General features: G+C 45.3%; 1 protein-coding gene across 1 annotated transcript in view; it reads right to left on the minus strand.

The window, feature by feature from the left end:
• Positions 1-5891, minus strand: part of ZNF182 (zinc finger protein 182) — a 42985-nt gene extending 37094 nt beyond the window's left edge. Inside the window, exons 1-2 of the mRNA XM_057311229.1 lie at positions 5686-5891; positions 5185-5241 (exon numbers count right to left, since the gene is read on the minus strand). The gene's annotated coding sequence lies outside the window, so the exon portion shown is untranslated. The remainder of the gene's footprint in view (positions 1-5184; positions 5242-5685) is intronic.
• Between the last annotated feature and the right edge of the window lie 1860 nt (positions 5892-7751).

Below are 7751 nucleotides of genomic sequence, written 5' to 3' on the forward strand. Positions count from 1 at the left end.
TCTCAGGTATTTTTCAATAGCGATCTCTAGTGAAGGGCTTTTATACTATAGAAACCATAAAGAACTCCTACAGATCAAGATGATAAATATAGGCAACACCATAGAAAACCTAGAAAAAGATTTGAATGGATATGTCACAAAAGATGATATCCAATTCGCCAGTAAACCTATGAGAGGGTGCTCGACATCTTTAGTCACCAGGGAAATACAAATTTAAACCACAGTGAGGCTGGTGATGGGACAGGCTGGTGATGGGTAGTAAGGAGGGCATGTATTGCATGGTGCACTGGGTGTTATACGCAACTAATGAATCATCGAACTTTACGTCAAAAACCAGGGATGTGGGGCGCCTGGGTGGCACAGCAGTTAAGCGTCTGCCTTCGGCTCAGGGCGTGATCCCGGGGTCCTGGGATCGAGCCCCACATCGGGCTTCTCTGCTGTGAGCCTGCTTCTTCCTCTCCCACTCCCCCTGCTTGTGTTCCCTCTCTCGCTGGCTGTCTCTATCTCTGTCAAATAAATAAATAAAATCTTTAAAAAAAAACAGGGATGTACTGTATGGTGACTAACATAATATAATAAAAAAATATTATTATAATAAAAATAAATAAATAAATAAATAAATAAACCACAGTGAGATATCACTATATACCAACAGAACGGCTAAAATAAAGACCAAAACCCCAAACGTTGGCGAGGATGTGGAGCAACTGGAACTCTCATATGTTGCTGGTGAGAGTAAACTATAAAATAGTACGGCCACCTTGGAAAACATTTCAGCTGAACCTATTAATGCTGAGTGTATACCTAACCTAGGACCCAGCAGTCCCACTCCTACATATATATCAAATGGAAACGCACGTATATATCCAACGGAAATCAAGCCATGTACGAGAATATCCACAGAAGTATTATTTGAAATAGCCAAAATGGAGACAGCCACCAGCCGCAGAATGGATAAACAACTGTGATGTATTTATACAACAGAACAGTACACAGTAACGGAAAGAACCAACCAATGATACACAAGATGACAAGGATGAATCTCAAACACATCATGATAACTGAAAGAAGCCAGACACAAAAGAACAAGGTATGATTCCATCCATGTCACATGCAAGAACAGGCAAAAATCACCTATGCTTATAGAACTCAGGAAGCATTACCCGTGAGTCAGGGCATAGTGATTGGAAGTGGCATGAAGAGGGCTTCTGGAGGACTTGTCACTTCCTGTTTCTTGATTCAGGCACAGGCTACACAGGTGTTTCCAATTTGTAGTTCATGTACGTGTACACGTTATACCCTTTCCTCTGTATGCTACGCTTCAACAAGATGTCAGCCCTCCAAATTCTTATCGAAGTAATATTCCCATAATATTTCCATAAAAAATAGTAAGACAAAGATATAAGAACAACAACAAAAAAAAATATTTAAGAACCTACAGGAAAGGGGCACCTGGCTGACTCAAGTTAGCAGAGCATGACAGTTGATCTCAGGGTTGTGAGTTCGAGCCCCACCTTCGGTATAGAGATGACTTAAAAAAAAATCTTTTTAAAAAAGAACCCACGTGAAAGAGAGCCATGTACGGAAAAGAACAATTCACCAAAAAAGGAAAGAATATGAAAAGATACTCAACCTCATTGCTAACTGAATAAACACAAACAAATGAAATGAGATATTTTAACTATTAAATGGTAAGGATTAAAACCATGACAAAAGGATTAGAAAGGGTATTTTCACTCATAGATAGAGCTAGAGTACTATGCTAAATGAAATAAGGCAGTCAGAGAAAGACGAATACTATGTGATCTCATTCATAGGTGGAATTTAAGAACCAAAACAAACGAACAAAGGAAAAAAAAAGTCAAACCAGGAATAGAATAGAGAACGAACTGATGGTCACCAGAGGGGAGAGGAGTGGGAGAACGGGGAAAGTAGGGGATGGGGATTAAAGAGTACACTTCTCATGATGAAAAAAATATAACAGGGACGCCTGGCTGGCTCAGCCGGTTAAGCGTCTGCCTTTGGCTCAGGTCAGATCTCAGGGTTCTGGGATGGAGCCCTGAGTCAGGCTCTCTGCTCAGCGGGGAATCTGCTTCTCCCTCTCCCTCTGCCCCTCCCCCCCACACTCATGCTCTCTCTCTCTCTCTCTCTCAAATAAATAAAATCTTTAAAAAAAAGAGAACAGAAAAAGTTTTAAAAATAAATAAAAGTACTGAAAACAAAGAAAAGAATAATGAGGAAAATAAAAACGAATAAATACAAAATGAAACATCTCTTTCCACCAAAAATAAATAAATAACAAAATCAAAATATGACAGGATTAGGAAGGATATTTTCATTCATTACTGGGAGCATAAAATTGCACGAACTTTTCAAAACGTAATTTGGCAAGGTCTGTGAAGGTTCAAAACATGCCCAGCTTTTGAACCAGAAATTCTAGAAATGCTCAGCACAGTACAACAACAGGACAAGAAAGATTACTGCCATGTTATGCATCGTGGCACATGCGCACAAGACAAAAATACGCAGCTGTTCAAAATACCTGTCTTGACAGTGAACTGTCTTCTATCGACAAGTATTCACAGAGTGGGGACTATCCCAGCTACGCGAGTAACCAGCTCGGCAACCCCACGCCACTTGCTTATCTGTTCTGGGACTCCGTTTCCTCATTAGTAGGATGTGGATGTTAAAGGTTAAACCACTTCTCAGGGTGGTTGTGAGGACTGAGGTGGTCATGTGTATAAAGTACTTAGTAGGGGGCGCCTGGGTGGCTCAGTCAGTTAAGCGTCATGTCGGCTCAGGTCGTGATCCCAGGGTCCTGGGATCGAGCCCTGCATGGGGCTCCCTGCTCCGCGGGAAGCCTGCTTTTCCCCCTGCTTGCGTGCTCTCTCTCTCTCTCTCTCTCTGTTAAATAAATAAATAAATAAATAAATACGTACGTACGTACGTAAATAAGTACGTAAGTGCCCAGTGCAGTGCAGGATCTTTACGTGTTAGCTCCTGTTCTTGCCACTAATATCATCCTCTTCCTCATCGCCTGTATTATCATCATTACTCCTACTACCTTCATCAATATTACTGTGTAAAGAGAAAACGGGGAGTTGCAAAACAGCTGGTATATTATGAGCAAATTTCAGCAAAGGAAGGTCTCTATCAACGATATGCTTTTATTGTAGGTAAATATAAAGAAGAAAGGACAGAGAGAGGTAGAGATGGAAGTTAAAGTCACTGTAGAATTGGTTGTTGGGAATGAGTGATGATATGAAATCTTGAGACATTTTCTCTTTTTAGATTGTACATTCCTAAAAGAGTTTGAGTTTTGGGGGCCACTTCTTTTGTAGTGAGAGGGGAAAAATGACAAAACAATATAGACATTTTTAAAAGGGGCAAAAGGGACTGGCGTCCAGGGGGCTCAGTCGGTTAAGTGGCTGCCTTCGGCTCAGGTCGTGATGCCAGGGTCCTGGGATGGAGCCCTGCAATAGTCTCCCTGCTCAGTTCAGCAGCCAGTCTGCTTCTCCCTCTCCCTCTGCCCCTCCCCACTGCTTGTGCGCACTCTCGCGCTCTCTCTCTCAAATGAATTAAATACATACATACATACAAAGAGCAAAAGGGACATAGTCCGGGACATCATGAATTCTCCACTTGAAAAGGAACAAGGCAGACCTTTGGATCACTCCAGGTTTGCTGAAAGCTCAGATGAGAAAAAAACTTATTGGAGGGGAGGTGGGTGGGAGGATAAGTGAAACAGATAAAGGGGATTAAGAAGTACAAACGGCCCGTTATAAATAAGTTGAGGAGAGAAAAGTACAACATCGGGAATATCATCAATAATACTGTAATAACGTCGTCTGGGGACAGATGGTGACTACACTTACTCTGGTGAGCATTGCATGAGGTAGAGAATTGTCGAATCAGTATGTTGTACACCTGAAACTAATATAACATTGTATGTTAAATTATACTTCTATTTAAAAAATACTGGAAAATAATTTGAAGGGTATGGGGTTTACTGGTTATTTCTTTTTTTTTTTTTAAGATTTTATTTATTTATTAATTCGACAGAGATAGAGACAGCCAGCGAGAGAGGGAACACAAGCAGGGGGAGTGGGAGAGGAAGAAGCAGGCTCATAGCAGAGAAGCCCGATGTGGGGTTCGATCCCATAACGCCGGGATCACGCCCTGAGCAGAAGGCAGACGCTTAACCGCTGTGCCACCCAGGCGCCCCTTACTGGTTATTTCTTGACCATTAAGGTGTTATCCCTGTACTGACCCAGAACATGAGAGCTGCTTGTGCTGACATGGCTTTGGTTTCCTGAAGTGTCACATCCTTTTAGTTCTGTCCCAGCAGGACACCTCTGGCTGGTATGAAGACATATTTTAAGTCACACGCACAGCAATCGTCTCCCTGGGATTATCACAAGATTGCTGATGAGGACATGGCTGACCCATTAGAGAAGTATCTTGAAAGCTCAACATCAGGAAATCTTTGCTTCAGAGCAAGTGGCTTACTTTCTCTCTATAAATAAAACAAGTCAGTGTTTCTCCCCTTTATGTCACAGCTTCCAGGAAATAACTGTAGCTCAACATAATTATGTAGGATCCTATGACCTACATGTATACATTTCAACCTTGCTTTGGTATTGCTCTATTTCCCTAATCCTAACCTTTCGTGTGTTTATATATGTACATCTTATGGTATAAATAACAATGTCAACCCCATATATAAAGCTTATTATGTGTGTGCCAGGCATCGTTCTAAACACTTAATATTTTTTAAAAGATTTTATTTATTTGAGAGAGAGAGAGAGCACAGAGGGAGAGGGAGAGGCAGAAGCAGAGTCCCCGCTGAGCAGGGAGCCCATCACAGGGCTTGATCCCAGGACCCGGAGATCATGACCTGAGCTGAAGGCAGACGCTTAACCGACCGAGCACCCAGGTGCCCCCTAAACACGGAATATTAACTCAACTGATCTTCACAACAACCATAAAGGCTTAGGTATCATCATCATCATTTTACAAATGGGGAAACTAAGCTACAGAGAAGTTAGAGACTGCCTAAGCTCACAAAGCTATTATGAGCATTTAAGCCCCAGAGCCTGTGCTCTTAACCACTACACATTACTGCTTCTTTGCTTTTAAGTGTTTTAACATTGGTCAGGGTGAAGGGAGCAAATAAGAACTTACCTGGAAATCAGTCATGTCTGCCTTATGGAGAGAGGGCAGTGGCCTAGAAAAGCAAAGCTGTTGAGAGGGGAGAGAAGAAAAGAGGAGAGTTTGTAATAGCATGGAGAAATGGAAAGTTCACCAAATCCTCAGGCTAGCAATCCAGAAACGCCAGCTGGTTAAATGGCCATGCCGTAGCCACGAAAAGCAGGAAAGAACATTCGTTTGGCCCACAGAGCCCCATCATTCAACAACACCGCTCTGTCACGGACCTCACAGACCTCCGAATACTCACCCTCACCCATCACTGACTCTAGACACCCCGTATTACCCCCAATACCCTCATTATTTACCCCCACGGACCCCCATGACGCACCCCACAGATCCCCGGTCAAAGACTCTAGAGACCTCGCATCACACACCCCACCCCCTAGAGACTCCATCACTCACCTTAGAGGCCCCCCATCACATACCCCCAGGGACTTTCACGACCCATCTCAGAGCCCCCCTCCAAGTACTCACCCGGCGAATTCGCATCTTTACAAAGCCCACACTCGCACGTGCCGCTCCGCCCGCAGACCAGCGCTGCCTCCCCGCCGCTTCGAGTGAACAGTCCGCCCTCCATCCCCTACTCTTCCTGTTTTCACCTGGATTCCGGCGAGGTCCGCCTGGAGTTTCCCCAGTCACAAGTCCCTCCGACAACCACTTTCTTGGTCCTTTACCCCACCGTCCGTGGGGGTCGGCTTTATTCCTCGCATGCGCAGTTGCCCTAGCTGAAGCCGTCGAGGCCAGCAGCCAGTAGCAGCGCCGTGCGTGTGTGGTTCTGCAACAGCCTTGACCTCACGGGGGTGGGGGGACAGAGAAATGGCCGCGCCAGTACACGGGTTTGACAGGGAGTAGACATCTTTCAAAGGTCCCAATTCCGTACAGCGGGGATTGGTGCCTCTGAAAGTTCGGAAAAGATGGGATTTCGGGAGGACTTTGAAAACTTGCCATGAGCGAAGCCCTTGCGCATAGGCTAGTGATGGGCGAGTTATGCGCCTGGTTTCGGGTCTGATGGGAACTGCTCTGGACCAACGTAGGGCTGAGGACAAGACCACCCCCTCCGTGGGAAGATACCACGGCGGAGTTGGGAATGGGGAGCCCGGGAATAGTATAGATATCCCCGGGAACTATTAGTGGGAAGAACGGAGGCAAACCGGGAATGATCCCTTCCTCTACAGATCAGTACCACTGGGGAAAGGGGAGGTTGGAGAACCGGCGGGGAGAGTACGGTCCTTTTGATAGACACTATTGGGCTAGCGGTCCTCAGTGGGAGATACACTAGCGCAGATGGGGGAAATTCCGTCCTAGGAGAAACCAGACCCGTGAAGAAAGTGACAAGGGTAAACCTAAGTGCAAGGAAAGCCAGAGACAAAAGCCTGGGAGGATTGGGGCGACAGCGAGGTCCTAGTTGGAGACTAAATAAGAATCCGAACCTGACGGTGATCCGCCAGGCCCACATTCCATTCGCCTTCTAGGAATCTGCCCCTAGAAAGTTGTGGGAGGGTCGAGATGCCAGGGTCCCTGGGCCCTGTCCTATGGGCCCAGGTCCCGGCCCCCGGGCCTCAGTAACCTGTGGAGGCACAGCCAGGACACAGTGCTCAGGTTCTGGACCTTAAACGCTCTACCCTATTAAACCCACTCTACCACTTAGTCGTGTGAAAGGCAAAATGCACGGGATAATGAAGGAGATGATTTTTCCCCCCAGGCTATTGCAATGGGGAAAACTCGTTAATGAGGAACATCTTAAAGGCAAAGAAAGGGACCTGGGGTTTTATAGAGTGTTAAATAACGAAACTTAACCAAGTAAATTTGAAGATCTAATTGCTTTTATTAAATGGTTCAGGAATTGGGCAGCAGCTCCCCCCCTCCAGTCCAGCAAGTAGAGAGGTGCTCTAAGGAGTTGTAAAAAATGGCAGGTTTGTACAGAAGGGTGGGGGCAAGAAAGTTATTAACAAAAGAAAAGGATTGTTCCAGGCCAGGCCTCGCTCTAGGGGGAAAAGCAAGGTTTCTTATCCTGCAGCTTACCTCATCTTTTTTGGGAAGGGTATGGAAAGGGCCCAAGCGGCAGATTTATTGGTGTGGATTGAAAAATTCCTGGCTGTCTGGTTAACACTATACTTCTGCGGGAGGGTGAAACTGCAATTAGATTATGTCTTTGCAGGGGCGCCTGGGTAGCGCAGTCGTTAGGCGTCTGCCTTCGGCTCAGGGCGTGATCCCGGCGTTCCGGGATCGAGTCCCCACATCGGGCTCCTCCGCTGGGAGCCTGCTTCTTCCTCTCCCACTCCCTGCTGTGTTCCCTCTCTCGCTGGCTGTCTCTCTGTCACATAAATAAAGAAAATATTAAAAAAAAAAAAAAGATTATGTCTTTGCAGGATACAAAAACACAGATTCGAAGGGGCACATGCACCCCGAGGTTTATAGCAGCATTATCAACAATAACCAAACTATGGAAAGAGCCGAAAGGTCCATCGACTGGTGAATGGATAAAGAAGATGTGAGATATAGAGATATAGAGATATATAGATAGGAATATTACTCAGCCC

Source organism: Ursus arctos, chromosome X, assembly GCF_023065955.2.
Source record: "Ursus arctos isolate Adak ecotype North America chromosome X, UrsArc2.0, whole genome shotgun sequence".
In the NCBI taxonomy this organism is placed as follows: Eukaryota; Metazoa; Chordata; class Mammalia; order Carnivora; family Ursidae; genus Ursus; species Ursus arctos.